We start from the raw sequence: 18,508 nt of genomic DNA, 5'->3' as shown, positions 1-18,508 counted from the left end.
TCCCAGGTGCAGCATGCCTGGGGGCCGTAGACTCCCAGCTGCACAGTGGGCCTCTCCCTTTTCGGTGTATCCGTCCACCGCAGCCAAGCCCCACGCTTGCCTATCTCCAGGTGGGCCGCCCCGCCGTCCTCCTACATTCTGCGCATCCCACAGGCCCCGTGGAGCCGCAGAGTAACCCAGCACCTCCCCCGCTGGCTCTCCCCCCTGGCTGGCACTGTGGAAGGGGGGGAACGCAATCTCCACCGGCCTACGCACGCTGCCAGGGAACGGGCGCCACTACGGCCCACAGCCCCACCCCCCCCCCGCTCCCCCAGTGACCAGGATTTTTTCCGTACCTCCTGGGGGCTAAACCCCCGTGTGCTCCTCGCCGGTGGGGTCGACAGACCGCTAAAGAGGGGGGGGGCACCGAAGTGGCGCTGCTCGCCGCTGGGGGAGAGGAGCAGGGGCGAGAAATGCCTTGTGTACCGGGCCTCCGAGCGCAGAAACGACCCTCCCTCCGTGGCGCCGCCCCCTCCGCACGATCCCCATACCGCACCGCCGCTTGGACGCCACTCTATCCCCCCGCTCGCCGCTGCAGCCCGCCACCACGCCGCGATTAAAGCGACCTCCGTAAAGCTCTGACAGAGGAGCAGCACGTGTAAAACGGCCTCCTTCTGTCTCTCTCACTGACTGTTCCCGGAAGTCCCCGCCTCCCCTTTAAATAAACTCTCCTCCCCCTCAGATTCCTTTATTTCTTAAATCCTCCCCCTTAAGACCTCTCACACTTTTTAACCCTTTGTTGTCTCCCTATTCCACATAGTCATGCCCGGCCCTGCACTATTTTGTTTCTCTTTTTGTTCGTTCCGGGCCTCACTATTCTAGCCAAAATAAAAAATGAGACGTATGATACAGTCTGTCACTGGCATTGACAGCAGTCTGTTCTGATGAGTCCCCCTCTATAACATAGTTTATTACCTGGTGATCCAGACAATATTGATTGAACTAGATGGACTTGTGTTGGTGTTTTTTTCAACCTAACTATGCAAATCTGTTTTTTAATTTCCTTTAAAGTGGTTATAAACCCTCTGGGATCACTTTAACCTACAGGTAAGCCCAGATAAGGGCTTACCTGTAGGTGCAAAAAATATCTCCTTAACCTACACAAAAACCGGGCATGGATGCCTATAGCGCATGTGCGCTGTAGACAACAGCACAAATGCACTGAGCATGCCGTTAGTAAAGGCTAACATGCCGTCACTGACGGCGCATGCGCCGGAGTGACGTCATCACTGCTCCAGCCACTCACATACCCGGAAGGAAGATGGACGATTTGTGGAAGAGGGGACAGTGGTGACATCACTGGATCCTGTGTCAGGTAAGTGACACATAATGGGCTACTATGCGATGCTGTTGGAAGACAAACCTCAGCCCCAGTCTCAAGTCCTTTGCAGACTCTAACAGGTTTTCTTCTAAGATTGCCCTGTATTCGGCTCCATCCATCTTCCCATCAACTCTGACCAGCTTCCTTGTCCCTGCTGAAGAAAAGCATCCCCACAACATGATGCTGCCACCACCATGTTTCACAGTGGGAATGTTATGCAAAGTTTGTTTTCCGCCACAAATAGCGTTTTGCTTTTAGGCCAAAAATTTACATTTTGGTCTAATCTGACCAGAGCACCTTCTTCCACATGTTTGCTGTGTCCCCCACATGGCTTCTTGCAAACTGAAAATGGGACTTCTTATGGCTTTCAACAAGGGCTTTCTTCTTGCCACTCGTCCATAAAGGCCATATTTGTGGAGTGCACGGCTAATAGTTGTCCTGTGGACAGATTCTACCACCTGAGATGTGGACCTCTGCAGCACCTCCAGAGTTACGATGGACCACTTGGCTGCTTCTCTGATTAATGCTCTCCTTGCCTGGCTTGTCAGTTTAGGTGGGCGGCCATGTCTTGGTAGGTTTGCAGTTGTGCCATACTCTTAATTTTCAGATGATGGATTGAACAGTGTTCCATCAGATGTTCAAAGCTTGGGATTCTTTTTTTGTGACCTAACCTGCTTTAAACTTCTCCACAACTTTATCCCTGACCTATCTGGTGTGTTCCTTGGCCTTAATGATGCTGTTTGTTCACTAAAGGTTCTCTAACAAACCTCTGAGGGCGTCGCAGAACAGCTGCATTTATACTAAGATTAAATTAAACACAGGTGGACTCTATTTACTAATTAGGTGACTTCTTAATACAATTAGTTCCACTAGATTTTAGTTAGAGGTATCAGAATAAAGGGGGCTGAATGCAAATGCATGCTACACTTTTCAGATATTTAATTTTCAAACATTTTGAAAACAGTTTATAAAATATTCCTTCCACTTCACAATTATGTGCCACTTTCTGTTGGTCTATCACATAAAACCCCCCAAAAAATACATTTACGTTTTTGGTTGTAACATGACAAAATGTGGAAAATTTCAAGGGGTATGAATACTTTTTCAAGGCACTGTATATATACCCAGGTATATGTTCACAACCAGGACTCCTATTGGGCATTATGTTGAGAATACTTGTTTGTACTTTGAATGAATCTTTGATTAATCCTTTTAAATATAAAGCTTGTGTTGTGTTATTCCCATACTGGTATGCATCTATATACTTGTGGTTAATGTTATAGGAACGTTGCAGTAGTTACTCTACTCTCAATTACTTTGACTAGAATACCGATTGATTTCCCAGGAAGGGAATGTCCTCACAGAGGTCATGTACTGAGTGGAGGCACGATCAAATTTATTATCAAGCCCACTTTTCCACTTAGACCCCTTTCACACTGGGACATTTTTCAGGCATTTTTCAGGCGCTTTAGCGTTAAAAAAAAGTGCCTGTAAAGCGCTTGAAAGAAGCCTCATCTGCTATCCCAATGTGAAAGCCCAAGTGCTTTAAGAGCCCTTTCACAATGTCAGCGCCCCGGAAAACACTCGTAAAACGCCGCTTAAACTAGCAGCGCTTTACCAGCGTTTTTTCGAGTGCTATTGGGGCGCTTTTAACCCCTGCTAGTGGCCAAATAAAGGGTTAAAAGCGCCCACAAAGCGCTGCTGCCAAAAGTGCTTTTCAGGCATTTTTTATAGGTGTATTCACCGCTCCAAAAGCGCTGCAAAGAAGCTGCTTGCAGGACTTTTTTTGACGCCCTGCCAGCGCAGCGCCTCAGTGTGAAAGCACTCAGGCTTTCACATTGGGATTGCAGTTGAGACTTCTTTCAGGCGCTTTACAGGCTCTTATTTTAATGCTAAAGCGCCTGAAAAATGCCATAGTGTGAAAGGGGTCTCAGTGTGAAAGCACTCGGGCTTTCACATTGGGATTGCAGATGAGGCTTCTTTCAGGCGTTTTACATGCGCTTTTTTTAACGCTAAAGCGCCTGAAAAACGCATGAAAAACTCCCCAGTGTGAAAGGGGTCTCAGAGAAATTTCTGGTTCTCTTATTTATCTACAGGTTTAGCACACTGTACTGTTTGGGGAGAGTAATTTCTCATAACCCCCCCCCCCCCCCAAAAAAAGGCTACATATGAAATATATTTCAGTTTTTGATCCTTCCGTAAATGCAAAGAGGCAATAATTAATAGGATTTATTGTCTTAACACAATATAGTACTTCTCAGACATAACACATTCATCAGCAATGAGATGTAAATCAATGCACCTCATTTGCAGGACTGTACACATAGCAGCGCATGACTATATATTGCTGGCTCCAGCCAAGTCATTGCATTTGTTTTATCACTCACTTGGCTGACTTTACAGATATGAATGTAAGTCCACCCATCTTTGTGCCATTAATTCCTGCACACAAGTAGCAGTGCCAAATAAAATGACTCCTTGGTGACTAATTAGGAATAGAGGAAAATGTGGTTAAACTTCTTAAGTAGTCATGCGGGTTCTTCAACTATACCAACCTGGAGCAAGCAATGTTTTTAAGCTGTTGGGAATTCCTGGTGTAGCATGCATGCATTAGCACTGGGAACCTGCGATGCAGTGCATTCAGCACGAGCTTCAATCAGTACATTATTTTGTGGCACAAAAAAAAAATCTGGTGAAGTTTCTGATGCCAGTCTTTTTAGTGCCAGCATTTAAAAACCATGTTTAAAAAACTGGATTATTGCAGCAAAAACTATTTTCCATTCTTAAAATACCAAAATTACAAAATAACCACAATCCCTGAAAACCTAAGCAGTTGCCTAAACCTATTGCTAAAGCTTAACTGAACTCAGAAGTATTTTTTTCTGGGTTACATTAGAGTGTTAACTGAAACCAGCTTGACCCAACACAAACTGAACCCTAACCCGAACCTACCCCAAATGTTACCATTAAAACTTAAATCTAATGCTTAACCCAGTAATGGTAATGAACAACAAGGTCATCATGATGAAAACTGTATTTTCACATATCTAATAATGTTGAAATTATACAATACAATGTGCCAAATCCCTGAGCCTAAAAATACAGCATTGAAATACTGTGTAGAAAACTCAGGTTCTGCCTGGAGGCGATCCAACCACACAGCCTACTGCTGGCACGCTCATTAAAGAAGAAATGAAGACCTTGAAACTTTAAGAGAGAGCAATGCTCTAAAGCCAGGGGTAAGCAACCTTAAAGAGGTGGAGATCAGCTCGAACAACATGGGAGAATTCAAAGGTTACAGGGCACAGTATCACCTCCTCACACCCGATTTAAACCTCAGCACTACCACATCGCAATCACGTGCATTTCATGGCAATCAAGGGTTTAAATCAGGTGGTGAGGAGGCAACATATCACTTCCTCACCACCTGTCAAACACACTCAGATCACTTTTCAGAGGAGCAACAGTGTCTGCTGCACTTGTGAATGAGTTCTTAGCTGCATTTGGCAGCGGCACCCTTAGAGCTTGTTTGCAAGTAAAGGTGGGGGGTAGTAAAACCCTGTGGTTGGGTCGCAGTTTTACTGCCCACAATCCCTGCCTCCTTTAGCTACTGAGGCAGCAGCCAAAGGTGTACACATGCCACAGCAGGAATTAAGCCCCCTGTTGCTTTTGGTGGGTGCTACTGCCTGCTAACCAAGACCTGATCAAGTAAATGGGGCCACTCTGCATGCACCCTGCAACTGCATGCTTCTGCGGGGTCCAAGAGTTAAAGCAGAGTGTGAGAAAGCAACACAAAGCTGCCTGCTTTAACCTCTTGTTTGCTGTACTGCAAAAGGTTGCAGGGTACTTGCAGAGTGGCCTCATTCACTTCAATGGGTCACGCTTTGCAGGTGCTACACCCACCAACCATGACAGGGTGTATAACTACTGCTACGGCTGTGAAATGTGCACTCCCCTGGGCGCTGCAGCGAAAGAGGGTGTGGTGTTGATAAAAAACACATCTCAACTATGGGGTTTTACCACCCCCCAACTGTAAATAAAACCTTATTGTTCTGAGCCCCCTATAAGGCTGCTTTCACACTGATGTGCTGTGGTTTACATGTACTACAGGTGCTACATAGTACATCTGCAACTTTCCTGGGCTTTCTGCGCTTTGCCATAGACTTCTATTCTTTCATGCAGGTGTGGTGCACTACAACTGCAGGATATAATAGAAGTCTATGGCTAAGCGCAGAAAACCCTTAGGAAAGCTACAGGTACACTGACCTGCACCTGCGGTGTGGGTAAACTGCAGCGCATCAGTGTGAAAGCAGCCCTATACCATTATGCCCAGTGTATTGCTTCACACTGACCTGAAGATCTTTTTTCCTGCTGCTGGCACCACTCTGGAGATGGCTAGCTGGGATAAGAGGTGGAGTGCAGTTAGTATCACTCTGCATGGGACAGGAGCTAGCACTACGGAGGAGGCATCAGCTTATGTGGCTCTTTTTCTTTCTACTACAGCTCCAACTTTACAAGTAGTCACTCTGCATTACACTCTGTTTGATGCTCTGGAATGCCGAGTCAGCAAACCCAGACCGCGATGTACCAGTCACCTTACTATGATCTACTGGTTGATCGTGATCTACAGGTTGCTGACCTCCGCATACACACGATTGGAAATTCGTTGGAAAAAGCTCTGATGGTTTTTCCGTCAGAATTCAACAGAATTCGCTCAAACTGTCTTGCCTACACACCGTCACACCAAATTCCGACCCCCAAGAACGCGATGACTTAAAACACGTACGACGAGACTAGAAAAAGGAAGTTCAATACTTAGTAGCCAATAGCTTCCATCTCGTAGTTGAATCTGAGCATGCATGAGTTTTTGCGCATTGGAATTGCATACACACGATCGGAATTTCCGACAGTTTTTCCATCGGGAAAATTGAGAACATGTCATCAAATTTTTGCTGGCAGGAATTCGGCCAGCTAAATTCAGATGGAGCATACACACGATCGCATTTTCCAATGAAAAGCTCTCATCGGTCTTTTGCTGGCTGAAATTCCGATCGTGTGTACGCGGCACTAGCCACCAATTGTATACTCTGAATATATAACAAATTTTAAACATGTGGTACTTGAAAATAAAACAGCACATGATATTATAAAAAAGGTCATATATTGGGCATATTAAGTGAAGGAAAGCATAGAAATATGTTTTCAGAACATAAAAAAATGACAGTATTTGTTACCCTCTTACCTACTGCATGGTCTTGGCCTTTCTACCTGTCATTTCTGTCAACAGATATAATGTACTCTTCTGTGTTGTATGGAAAACTTGTCTCCAACATATACCACATTATTATGGTCTGTGTCAATAAGCTTTTGGTTGCATCGAAAATTTTCTTCTCCCAATACAATAATGTAAAGGCAGCTTGGTGAAGGTTAAGGAGGAGATCAAGTGCAGGTCAAATGTACCCCTTGTACGTGAATGATTTAAGAAGTGTCTCAAACTGATCTCAAATGCCTGCTAAATGTACCTTGATGTAAAATTAAGCTGGATGTTATTAGAAGATGGGGAGCAGTGGCATTACACTCATAAACCTACACCAAGGGCAGTTGCCTGGCGACCCAGGGCATGTGTCTTAGGTGCTTAGGTTTAGAGACTGTCACTAATACATTCAGTAAGTCGCAACAAGGCAACTCTTGTGTTAATCTCTGTCAGGGCACCTAACCATATTTGAATGCTTCTATATACAAGAACCCTGGGTTCAGATGTTATAAGTGTCCCCTTTAGAACCAATGGTTTTCTATGGTGGATATAAATGCCAACATTGTACAAGCTTTTTCAAATCACATACTGCAGGAAACAAATCAAATGCAAACAAAAGTTAGCAAAATGTTGACACATCTGAACTTCCACATCCATTAGAAAAATGAATGACCACTTTAGAAGCACATTTTATACATTGTACCAAGAAGCATGAAACAGGGAGGAACTCGGGTGAAGAGAAGTATAAAATGATAAGAAAGTCACAAATGGATGAGACTACAAATCTCAGTACTGAATTTACAATGTAGCTACCTATTTGTTAACAACAGCACCAGGAGGATGTTAAGACCATGAAAAAGATGCCGCTTTACAGGTGTTTATCTAAAAAAAGGTACTTTCACTGTGTACATGCTGTACAATATTGAACTATTCAGGACAAAGTAGCTCTGGGAAACATGATCACCATGCAGTAAAGGTGTGAAACGGTTATGGTCATCAAGGAGTTAATGTTACTTGGTCAATTTAAGAGGTTTCAAAAAAACGTATACAGATGCATACATTAAAACAAGTGTAGTGTCTTATGTATGGAAAACACTTTAAAATATCAGGCAAGAAAAGAAAAAACAGTTATTACAAATAGCCAATCTTGCATCTAATGCTGCGTACACACGATCGGAATTTGGGTCGGAAAAAGCTCTGATGGTTTTCACGACGGAATTCCGATGGGATTTCGCTCAAGCTGTCTTGCATACACACGGTCACACCAAATTTCGACTGTCAAGAACACAACACGTACGACGTGACTAGAAAAAGGAAGATCAGTAGCCAATAGCATCAGTCTCGTAGTTGAATCTGAGCATGCGTGAGTTTTTGCGCATCGGAATTGCATACACACGATCGGAATTTCAGATAGAAACGCTTTCCCTCGGAAAAATTAAGAACCTGCTCTCAGTCTTTTGCTGGCGGAAATTCGGACGGAAAAATGGCGCATACACGCGGTCGCATTTTCCGACGAAAAGCTCTCATCGGTCTTTTGCTGGCCGAAATTCCAAACGTGTGTACGCAGCATAACACTAACCACAGGACCTCCACCCATACTGAGCAGGAGAGCCTCACCCTGACCTCTGTACATTCAATATCACACAGATTGTATGGATTTATGTCCTGCATTTACATAGTTTGCATTGACTTTATACAATGTAGACTAGAACAATAACTATGTAGAGTAGTAGTTAAAAAAATTAAATAAAATGACAACATAAAGAAGTCAGTGTTAGAGCGCACATTAACCAGCCTTTGCCTCTAGCACAAGTTCTGGGATTTCCACTCGCGCTGAGCTTGAGCTCTTCTCCGTGCTCTTTGCACTGAACAGACAGGATATATGTTGCAGAGTTCAGCAATATTTACCCATACAACATAAAATGCCTACAAGGCTGATATGAGCCTGCACAGACTGGGAGTAAAGCTCTTACCTGGACAGCGTAGCCTATGCCTGATCACTCACGTGAAATAATCCACTCACTGTAAGGACAGTTTGAAAAGACAAGAATAGAGGAGGGAAAGAGCGCGGGACAACGGGGAGGAGAGAGGAAACTTGACATGTTTGTACAATCATTTTTTTTTCGTACCTGGCTGGGAGTTTGATTACAGGGTGGGGCCTATCTGACACAGGTAGAAAAACCCTGAAGATGTATGACTGTCTACAATGCAGTCTTAGAGGATCAGTGGCATGGCTGGAAGGTCATTGCATAGTCATTGAAGACAAAGACCTATAGGTAAAGACAAATATTTATGACAAACATGACTGATCCTTTGTGGAATGGCCTCTAAGTAGATGAGATTTAGGAGAGGACTGAGAACAACCGTATTAAAATCTCTGCCCCAAACGGATATCTGAGTTGGACATTAGTAGGATTAATCACCTGCTACGCTGGTATCAGGATTTTTCCACAATAACCCGCGTCTTTCCTGGACTCAACAAGGTCATAATGATGGAGAATACGGCAGGAGAACTGATGGGATAATCTGCCTCTGTAATGATTGCAGCAGTCGGGTAGAACTTGGATTTTTGATAGGAATATCTCTCTCTACTAGATCCTCTGAATATATATGAAATATTTCCTATTTTACATATATGCCCTGAAACAGTCTTTATTCTGTTATGATTTTTCAGCTCTCATTCCATTTTAACATCTCTTCTTTACTCAAGGGCTTCAAAAAACAAAAAATAGAGATTGAAGATCGATGGAAGACCAAGTATATTTCTCAAGAAAAAGATGAAACATGGACTTTTAAAGGCACTGTGTACACAAATCATAATTTCATAAAAATATTCATGTATTGAAAGTTCATTAAAATATATATATATATTAGTAATATACATCTAAAAGTAGTCAAAAAAACATAATGCTTGAGTTAGAGAATGATACCTATTCATCAAAGCCTCCCCTAATAAATCAGCATATCCATATTTTTATTATTCATATATACTGTAGATCTATCAAGTAGTTATTTTGATGATATTTCCTAGTGAGAAGGGGTAAGCTTGACTCAACATGTTTCACTGTCTCCTACTACTACTACTGCTTCATCAGGAGATTAATGAAGGTGAATTCACTTAAATTTGAAATATATTCATAAGCAGTTTCTCAAAAACATCCCCTATAGAAATCCCCCTGGCATATATAGGAGCATCCACAGGGACTAGAGGCCCACACCAGGGCAAGGTAGTAGGTGAATGTGTTGGTGTATTTTTGAGTCCAGTGGAGCAAATTTATCCAAATTTATCCCAATAGATCAGGAAGACCACAAGGTGTTCTTATAGATGGACCGCACTTTTACACAGATATTACAACCGTATATATTCGCATATGGCTGGATGCTTTGCTGCCTCAGGGTTATGCTGCCTCAGTATCTGAGTGTGGCCTCCGTGCTGGGGTAAGGCCAAGTAGAATCCACATAAAAAATACCTATGTACTATGTAGAAATGGATTTCCTTAATTCAAGCATCAGAGCTGAACAGTGGCGGCCGGTAGGTTTTTTGTTCTGGGGGGGGGGGGCGGGCAAACAACCACCCCCCTAGCGGTGTGGCACTAACAAATCACGTCTGCCAGTTGGTCCGGCACTTACCAGGATAGATAGATCCAGACAGATGAATGTGTCATCCAGCGTGACGGGGTGCGGGCAGCGGCTCCAAGCTAGCGGGTGCAGGGTCCAGGCAGCAGCTCCAGGCTAGCGGGTGCAGGGTCTGGGCAGCAGCTAGGGGGTTTACGGTCCGGGCATCGGCTGCAGGGTGGTGGGATTCCTCTTTGGCTCCAGTGGCTTCCTCCCTTGCTCCACCTCAGGCATCCAAAAGAATCGCCTGATGTTTTGGCCAATCGGGAAACAGGTCTCACACCTGCTTCCTGATTGGCAGGGAGAACATTTAGTGTGAAAATAGCGAAAATGAATTTGCTATTGTCACACAACTGGGTGGGATTGGGACGCAGTGTTCTGTGCCCCAAGTCCACCCCTTTTTTGAAGCCTATTAGAGCCTCTGGCTCTAATCATGCCTCAAACCCCCCCCCCCCCCCCCCATCACCTCCATAATTCAAGCGCCCAGCGTCCTGAAAGGACGATAGAGAGGGCAGCGGCGGCATTAGGGGGCAGCGCCTGTGTGCCCACAATACATGGGCCGCCACTGGAGTTGAAAATACCATTTGTTAAAAGTACAGCTTTCAAGCATTTTTCTCTAATGCTTATCTCATTTCCATGTAATTTCCAATCTCTTATCTAATTTCCATTTCAGTGTTCACTGAGACAGAAGATCTCCCTTTACGTAAAGAACAAAAAAAAATGTAATTCTACTTCAGTCCTTTCACTTTTTAAGATTAGGCAAATCCTCAGCATTCCTGTACTAGAAATTCTGTCCTCAAAGCGGAACGACACTGCATCCGGGCACCACAAACCAAAAACGCTATTTAATTCATTTTTAAAATTCCAAGCAAAATCCCCCATCCATCCACATCTCCATGCTTTATATTACTGAGAAATACCTTTGAAAAATACCCACTAGCATTTCTGGTCGTGGCCAACTTCAGTAAGGGCAGATGATTCATGCAGCATTTCACTTACTGGAATCTATCTGCCCTTGGATCAGGCATGCATGCAGGAGGGTGTGGTTAGCTGAGAAAGCCCCCCTCCCATCTAGAAGACTCCTGGATGTATGAGATCATTTGCCTAGGCATGGAAGCTAGGAAGTAACTTAAGGAATGAAAAAAAAAGTAAATGATAAACTTTCCTATTTATTTACTAATGTTAGCAGCATAAGGCTTAAAAATAGTCAATGTTGATTGAAAGAGTGGAATTCCAACCGGTGGGATCTTCAGCACCTGTCATAGCTCTGTGTCCCAAACGCGGTCCTCAAGTTGAGCCACAAGCTCAAATGGGAATACACACAGGTAACAAGTGCTGCATGCTGAAGATTAAGGAGCGAAGGGCAAAGATCAAAGTCATCAGCAGCAGGAGTGGCATATATTTTTTTAGGCTATTCTCCCCCTTAAGTGTTTTTGGAGGATTCCACTGGCCGGTGGAGGGGAGGACAAGGTTTTGAGGGGAAACTATAAGATAGGGTCCTCTTTTGGGACATTGGAGTGGGGGAGAATTCTCTGAGCGGGGGAGTTGTTTGGGTTGGTCAGGGGCTGTTTGGGGTCTGGGGTTCCCCCTCCATCTGTTAGCTGACTGGCCTGGCCTATGCATTTGTGCTGTTTTTTGTACTTTTGATGCCCAATAAATTTTATTTTATACCACATTAGTAGCCTTTGAGGTGCTCTATCCTAGTGGGTTTTTTTTTATAGGCATATATTATTACTCTTCTTTTACAGACTGCCTTTTCTTAATTTAGTTTTAGTGACAGAGGCACTTTAATACTGGGACAAATGTGACAAAGGAGTTTAGGAGCACTGTGGGTTTTCTAAAGAAATAACAGAGTGGAAATGTATTGAAATCTCAGACACGGCTGTCACTGCTCTGCTTGTGTGTAAATTTCAGTTTCAGTTATTGAGCTCCACTAACAACTGATTTTTTTTTTTTAGAAAAGCTGATAAGGGTGGACATATGTTTATTAGAAAAAGACACTAGAGCTCCGCCTGCTAGCTTGCTATAAAATAACAAAACATTCCCATGCAGCATTCCATATTTTCCTTGATGAAAGATTATTATTACAGATTTTATTAAAAACGGATTATATCATGACCATAACAAATATAGAAATAAGTGCACAACCACTATACATTGTTTTTAAAGTAAAGGCAAACATTTTTTAAGCTTTGGATACCTTAAGGAATGGTTCAAATCCTGGTTAATATTTTCACCCCTGTCTTATTCCCAAGTGTCCCTGTTCCTTTATGTCCAAGAGAAAGGACTATGAAAATCTTTCCATTATAAGGGGAAAACTGTTAAATAGTTCCCCACTCTATCAAAAAATACAACCAATATGTTGGCTTAATTTATACTATAAAGTGGTTCTAAAAAGGCAAAAGTTTATTTTTTTTACCCTAAAGCAGTAGTAAAGTCCACCTTTAGATTCATGCCTATAATAAGTCTTACCTGTAGGTGCAGTAAATATCTCCTAAACATGCACCGTTTAGGAGATATTTACTTTGAGCGAGCAGTGCGCATGCACCAGTGAGGTCACCAGCTGCTACTAATGTATGGCATGCTGTCCAGTGAGAGCTGTGCCACGGCCGTGACTTCCATGTGTCGGCGTGACATCACCACAACTCAGCCAAATGGCCAAAGCCCGCAAATACAGAAGGAAGACAAGGTGAAGATGGAGTCCCTGGCAGTGGTGACAATGCAGTGCTGGAGGGCTTTGTTTTAAGGCAATTCTGTCATAATGTGCTAGTATGCAGTGCATACTAGTACATTATGACATTCTGCAGGCGCCCCATTTTTTTTTTTATCTTTTGTGGTTTACTACCACTTTAATGTATTCTCTGCAGGAGTGGAGAGCGCTGGCGGGGGATCCCAGAAGAGAAGTTTCAGGGTCGCTCTGTGCAAAACTATTGCACAGAGAAAGTACAGTAAGTATAATATCTTTTTGACTTAAAAAAAAACAACATTCCGTTATACAACTACTTTAAATGTGTATGAATTATAGAAGTTATTTAATAAAAATGTTAACATTCCCCACTGTACCCATTTCAATCAGAAAGGCTACCACTGCCTTTAGTTTTCAGTGGAAATTGCAGTAATTAGTGTCTCAAGATCAGACAGGGTCACATTAACCTGCAGCAGGTATGAAGAACAATTAACTGGAACAAGTAATGTGTACTGGTGTCAGATTCACAGGTTTTTATAAACGCTGCACATAACACAAACCTATTAGGCCTGTTAACAGCTCTACTGATCCCACGTGTACCATCCTGCTGGATATTCTACGTCTGTGTCACACCATTCCATGACTCACTTGAAGGCTATGGAATTCAGCATTAACTATAAATGTGGATGACCCAGTTTGATGGCTGGATAAAATGCTGACTCCTCACAGAATAAACTTAAATCTGAAGTGACTCAGATCCTTCTTGTTTAACAGGGAGAAGACCGGATCCAGGATTTTGTGTAGACTTGTTTTACCCGTTCCACATGACTTCACTTCCACACAAAAGAAAACAAAATCGAGTACAATCCAATAAAAAGTGTGAATATCCCTCTATATGGGCAGTATAAGATATCCCAGTCTTTGTAACTCTGTGCTATGACACATAGCTACTTTCACAGAAAATTTTACAAACTATCATTCCATTACACTTTATTTCTTTAAGACAGCACTGATCAACCAATATGTCAGCAGAACTCTTGGAGAATTAAAATAATGAAAGTAACTTATTGAAGATAATACATATTATCCAAGAAAAACATTTATAGGGCAGGGTCAGATTAACATGGGGGCTATTGGAGCTGCAGCCCCAGGCCCCTATCATAATATTGGCCAAATTCAGTAAGTTTAGACACAATCGTCGGCCGCTACATTGATTGCAGACACCAATATGAGTGGACATGTAATCGCTGCTACACACATTGCCTTGCAGAGTGTGAGCGCTGCATAGCCTCTTGCCGCGCAGTACCAGTGCACCGAGGATGAGCGCGCTCCTACCCTTGAAGTCCAGCACACTTCCCTGTAGGGTGGAGCTTGATGGATCGGCCGGCGTGCCATCATCCAGAGGCCAGCCCAGGAGGCTCGATGGGAAAGGGGTGCGGGTGGTGCTGCAGGGAAGGAGGAAGCACTGTACAAATTCAAGGAAGCTCTGCATGGGCTGGGGAAGTCGAGCAGATAAGTTACTAACCTATATTGTGCAGCAGTGTATACTGGCTAAAGTGGGTTAACACTTCGGGGGAGGGTGCGGCTATCAGTGCCCATTATTGCAGCTCATCAGTGCCAACTATCAGTGCTTCCTATAAATGCCCATCAGTGCAGCCCATTGGTGCCACATAATAGTGCTGCCTCATCAGTGCCATCAGTGTCCATAAGTGCAGCCCATCAGTGCCGCCCATCAGTGCAGCTGTCAGGAAAGGCTAGGACCGTGCAGCAGGAATTGTTTAGCAGAAGCGCACATTAATGGCGCGTCGGCGTGGACGCACACACGTGCGCCTGTCACCAAAGGGGCTATTTAAAGTAAATGCACCCAAGACTTCTTGCTGTTCGGTCTGCAGCTTCTGTGTGTCCTGAAAATCATTATCTGTGCTGACTTCTGATCTCGGACCCGGCTTGCTCTTACTAACCTTGTCTGCTTGATACCCTGACCTCAGCTTGCTTCTTGGACTTCTCTTCTGCCTGCTGCTGCGCCTGATCCGCCAGAACGTTACCAACCCGGCCTACCGGACTCTGAATCTACTTCTCCAGCCTGCTGCAGCCCTGCCCTGCAGGTCGCTCCAGTTCCTATTTCCGCTGCATTACAGTCCACCAGAGTCTTGGTCTACCCAGCTCTACCGGTCTGCCTGCTGCATCTCCAGCCTCGAGCACCCAGTCATACCAATACTGGACTGACCCCAGGCACTCCTGTGTCACTGTGTTTCTGTGGCTACTGTCTCAACCTCAGGGGCCCACAAGCCGGTGCGGCAAGAGAGGCTCTCCTCTACACGTCAGGCTCACGATCCAGGTACGTGACAGCAGCTCATCAGTGCCACCGATCAGTGCAGCTTATCCGTGCCCATCAGTGCAGCCCATTGGTGCCACATAATAGTGCTGCCTCATCAGTGCCACCTTATCAGTGCCGCCGATCAGTGCCACCTTATCAGTGCCACATAATAGTGCTGCCTCATCAGTGCCACCTTATTAGTGCCCATACGTGCTGCCTATCAGTGCAGCTCATCAGTGCCAGTACCACCTATCAGTGTCCATCAGTGCAGCCCATTGGTGCCACATAATAGTGCTGCCTCATCAGTGCCACCTTATCAGTGCCCATAAGTGCTGCCGATCAGTGCTGCCGATCAGTGCCACATAATAGTGCTGCCTTATTAGTGCCCATAAGTGCTCCCAATCAGTGAAGCTCATCAGTGCCACCTATTAGTGCTACCTCATCAGTGCCACCTTATCAATGCCCATAAGTGCTCCCTATCAGTGCAGATCATCAGAGCAGCCCATCAGTGTCACATTATCAATGCCCATCAATGCCGCCTATCAGTGTAGCATCATCAGTGCATATCAGTGAAGAAGAAAAATTACTTATGTGCAAAATGAGAATAAAACTTAAAAAAAAAAAAAAAAAAAAGTCTGCCTTTTCTTCATGTTTAGCAAAAAATAAAAAACCCAGTGGTATTTACCACCAAAAGAAAGGTCCATTTGTGTGAAAAAAAAAAAGATAAAAATGTCATATGCGTACAGTGTTGCATGGCCACACAATTCTTATTCAAAGTGCGACAGTGCTGAAAGCTGGTCTGGGCAGGAAGGAGGTGAAAGTGCCCAGTAGGCAAGTGGTTAAAGTGATTGTAAGGCTTTGTTTAAAAAACCGAAAAATAAAAAAATAAAAATTGTCCCCGATCCTCAACTTCTGGGGTCCCCCGGTGGCGCTGGTATCTCCTTCCCACATCGTATAACCCCCTAGGAGAAGCAATCTCGGGGGGGGGGGGGTTACCTTGCGGGCATGCTTCCAAGTCCAGCATTCAGTGCCCATAGACGCCGAATGTAGGACTCAGCCCCGCCACCCACGTCATTGGATTTGATTGACAGCAGCGGGAGCCAATGGCTGCGCTGTTATCAATCTATCCAATCAAGAGCCAAGACAGCGGTAAGAGGGGAAGAACACATCTCCGGCGTGTGAATCACAGGACTCAGGTGAGTAAAACGGGGAGGCTGGGGGGTGGTCACTGACAGAAGTATTTTCACCTTAATGCATAGGATGCATTAAGGTGAAAAAACATGAGGGTTTACAACCCCTTTAAATGATAAATTCCCGTTTGGGAGCATGCGACAGGTTCCCACTGCAGCGTCTCCCCTATATACTGGACCTAGTGACAGCAAGCAGAGAATCTGCTCCTTGAACTCGCTGTCACTATTTAAAAAATATATATAGTGTAGTGCCTGTGCACCACTACTTAGGTTAATGGAAATAAGGGAATGTTAATCTATGGGAGTAACTGCTCATATCATTTCCATGTGGGGACACATATTTGACATCTTATAAATAGGTGAGTGCAGCACTCACTACTGTATTGGTTGACTGTGTCATCCTACTGCTGTTAAGTAATTGACATACTGATTAAGTGCAAAAGAAAAAAAAAAAAAAAACCATTAATAATAAAATATTTTCTCCCCATTGGGTATTGTGCCCAAAACAGCACTGCATTGTTGGGCACAATACCCAGTAGAGGCAAAATATTTATTTTTTGCTTAATCACTTAACCACACAAAACAGTGGCTCCTTCAAGGTAAGTGCTACGCAAATAATTGAACTGGTGCACAAAGTATCTTCATAGCCAGCTACATATTCTGTACCTATAGGGCCGCTCTATTAAAGATTAAGAAAGAAAAGGCCACAAAAAAAAAAAATCCACACACTTGTTTTTAGAAATAGTCAGAAGAGCGACTGTAATATGCACAGTAGATAGGTTGAAAAAATAGGATTTTTTTTCATCATACCTGTAAAATCATTTTCTTTGAGTACATCATGGGACACAGAGTCAGGCTAATATTCATTATCTACTGGGTTACACTTCATCTCCAGGTGAACGGACACTGGTAGACCAAAGATCTTTAGACAGGAAGTGATCCCCTATATAACCCCTCCCATACAGAAAGTAATTCAGTTTTGTAGCAAGCACTGAATCCTCAAAAAGAGCGGAGGGACCTCTGTGTCCCATGATGTACTCAAAGAAAAGGATTTTACAGGTAAGTATGACAATAAAAATCCTATTTTCTTTTTCATACATCATGGGACACAGAGTTAGGCCAATAATCATTACCTACTGGGATGTCCCAGACAGGCCCGGACTGGGACACAAAATAGGCCCGGGCATTTTGGATTGAGCAGCCCATGACATGTTGACCGGCCCCTTCCCCACTCTCCACCCAGACAAATCCCCTGAGAGTGGGGAGGGGGGAACGCAGCAGAGGTGTGGGGGTGGGGGTGAGGTGGGACCAGGAAAGAGCATGGGGGGATGGAGAGCACAGGGAAGAACCTTGAGAACATGGGGTGGGGCGAGAGCACAGGGAGGAAGAGAAGAGCACAAGGGGCAGCAGAGAGCATGGGGGGAGGTGGAGAGGACAGGGGGCAGCAGAGAGCACAATAAGGGTGGTGGAGTGCACAGGGAGGGTGGTGGAGAGCATGGGGGGAGGCAGAGAGCATGGGGGGAGTCAGAGAGCATGGGGGGAGGTGGAGAGCACGGGGGGGCTGGTGGAGAGCATCGGGGGAGATGGAGAGCGCAGGGAGGCAGCAAAGAGCATGGGGGGAGGTGGAGGGCAAAGGGAGGACGGTGGAAAGCATGGGGAGGTGGAGCGCACTTGGGGGGTGGCAGAGGGCATGGGGGAGGTGGAGTGCACTGGGGGGTGGCGGAGAGCAGAGGGGAGGTGGAGCGCACTGGTGGGTGGCAGAGAGCATGGGGGAGGTTGAAAGCACTGGGGGAGTGGAGTGCACTGGGGGGTGGCAGAGAGCATGGGGGAGGTGGAAAGCACTGGGGGGTGGCAGAGAACATGGGGAAGGTGGAGCACACTGGGGGGGTGGCAGAGGGCATGGGGGATGTGGAGCACACAGGGGGGTGGCATAAAGCATGGGGGAGGTGGAAATCACTGGGGGGGGTGGCAGAGAGCATGGGGGAGGTGGAGCGCCCTGGGGGGTGGCAGAGAGCATGGGGGAGGTGGAGCGCACTGGGGGGGTGGCAGAGAGCACAGGGGAGGTGGAGCGCACTGTGGGGATGGC

General features: G+C 45.0%; 1 protein-coding gene across 3 annotated transcripts in view; it reads right to left on the bottom strand.

Moving 5' to 3' along the window:
• PAK6 (p21 (RAC1) activated kinase 6) overlaps nucleotides 1–18,508 on the bottom strand; it is a 256,971-nt gene that overhangs the window by 107,568 nt on the left and 130,895 nt on the right. The window contains exon 1 of one of the 3 annotated variants that reach the window (XM_077464864.1): nucleotides 8,588–8,720. The exons of the other annotated variants lie outside the window; for them this stretch is intronic. The gene's annotated coding sequence lies outside the window, so the exon portion shown is untranslated. Of the gene's footprint in view, nucleotides 1–8,587; nucleotides 8,721–18,508 lie in introns of those variants that run through there. 3 annotated transcript variants of the gene reach the window in all.

Source organism: Lithobates pipiens, unplaced genomic scaffold, assembly GCF_037356315.1.
Source record: "Lithobates pipiens isolate NorthernLeopardFrog02 unplaced genomic scaffold, aLitPip1_a1.2 Scaffold_30, whole genome shotgun sequence".
Taxonomy (NCBI): Eukaryota; Metazoa; Chordata; class Amphibia; order Anura; family Ranidae; genus Lithobates; species Lithobates pipiens.
The sequence above is the reverse complement of the archived record's forward strand: the minus strand, read 5'-3'. Positions and strand labels throughout refer to the sequence as shown.